This window comes from Myotis myotis, unplaced genomic scaffold (assembly GCF_014108235.1).
Source record: "Myotis myotis isolate mMyoMyo1 unplaced genomic scaffold, mMyoMyo1.p scaffold_m19_p_11, whole genome shotgun sequence".
NCBI lineage: Eukaryota > Metazoa > Chordata > Mammalia > Chiroptera > Vespertilionidae > Myotis > Myotis myotis.
Genome location: NW_023416315.1, coordinates 23,537,501 through 23,538,681, shown reverse-complemented (window position 1 = coordinate 23,538,681; position 1,181 = coordinate 23,537,501). Strand labels below are relative to the sequence as shown.

General features: G+C 49.9%; 1 pseudogene; it reads left to right on the top strand.

Annotated features, from left to right (window-relative positions):
• The first annotated feature begins 227 nt into the window (after window positions 1-227).
• On the top strand, window positions 228-743 carry LOC118665687 (annotated as a pseudogene).
• Window positions 744-1,181: the final 438 nt, after the last annotated feature.

Here is a 1,181-nt window from a genome sequence, read left to right as displayed (position 1 = left end):
GCGCAGTTAATATTTATACTGTTTACAAAACAGCTCAGTGCGCCCCGGAGCCACGCACATGGGAGAGAATCGACTGCCTCCCCCTCTGGTTAAATTCTCTGATGGCAGGTCCGTGACCTGTGACAGAGTTCAGGTACTTGGACTGCGAGTCCCAGGTTATAGTTCCTAATCTTCAAGAATGTGACTGTTATCTCTCGGCCGGAACTGCCGTCTCCCAGTCATTCGCCAAAATGACTAACACAAAGGGAAAGAGAGGCCCCGCTATATGTTCTCTAGGCCTCTTAGAAAACATGGAGCGGTTCCTTTGGCCACATACATGCGAACCTACAAGAAGGTGATATTGTGGACATGAAGGGAATGGGCGCTGTTCATAAAGGAAGGCCCCACACATGTCACCAGGGCAAAACTGGAAGAGTCTACAGTGTCACCCAGCATGCAGTGGGCATTATTGTGAACAAGCAAGTTAAGGGCAAGGTTCTTGCCAAGAGAATGAATGTGCGTATTGAGCATATTAAGCTCTCTAAGAGCCGAGATAGCGTCCTGAAATGTGTGAAGGGAAATGATCAGAAAAGGAAGAAAGCCAGAGAGAAAGGTACCTGGGCTCACCTGAAGCACCAGCCTGCTCCACCCAGACAAGCACCCTTTGTGAGAACCAGTGGAAAGGAGCCTGAGCTGCTGGAACCCATTCCCTGTGAATTCATGGCATGATAAGTGGGAAAAATAAAAAAGACTTTTGTGCTGATTTTTAAAAAAAGAAAGAATGTAACTGTTTAAAAATAAGCCGGGGGGGGGGGGGGGGGGGAGAGTCGTGGGATGGCCTCCTGCGAGCTTGTCCCCTGGCTCTGTGACCTTGTTTACTTGGTGTCCCGGGCCCAGCCCTGTCCTCCAGCAGCTGTCCCTGGATGATTTGCAAGCAGGCAGCTAAACCTCGGGTGTCCCTACATCGGAGAACTACCTGCAACTTAATACACGAGCTTAACCTCGTTTGGCTGGGATTGAAGATTTCCTCAAACTGAGGTCGTCTGACGTCATAGGCAAGGCGCTAAGGCGGTACTTAGTCTAAATCGCACCTCTGTCAGGGCTAATTCAATCACCGGTTTGTCAACTCAGTCAGGGAGCCCGTGTTTCCACATATTACTCTTCAGAGTGGATTCAGGGAGCGACTCCTACTTCCTTCCCTG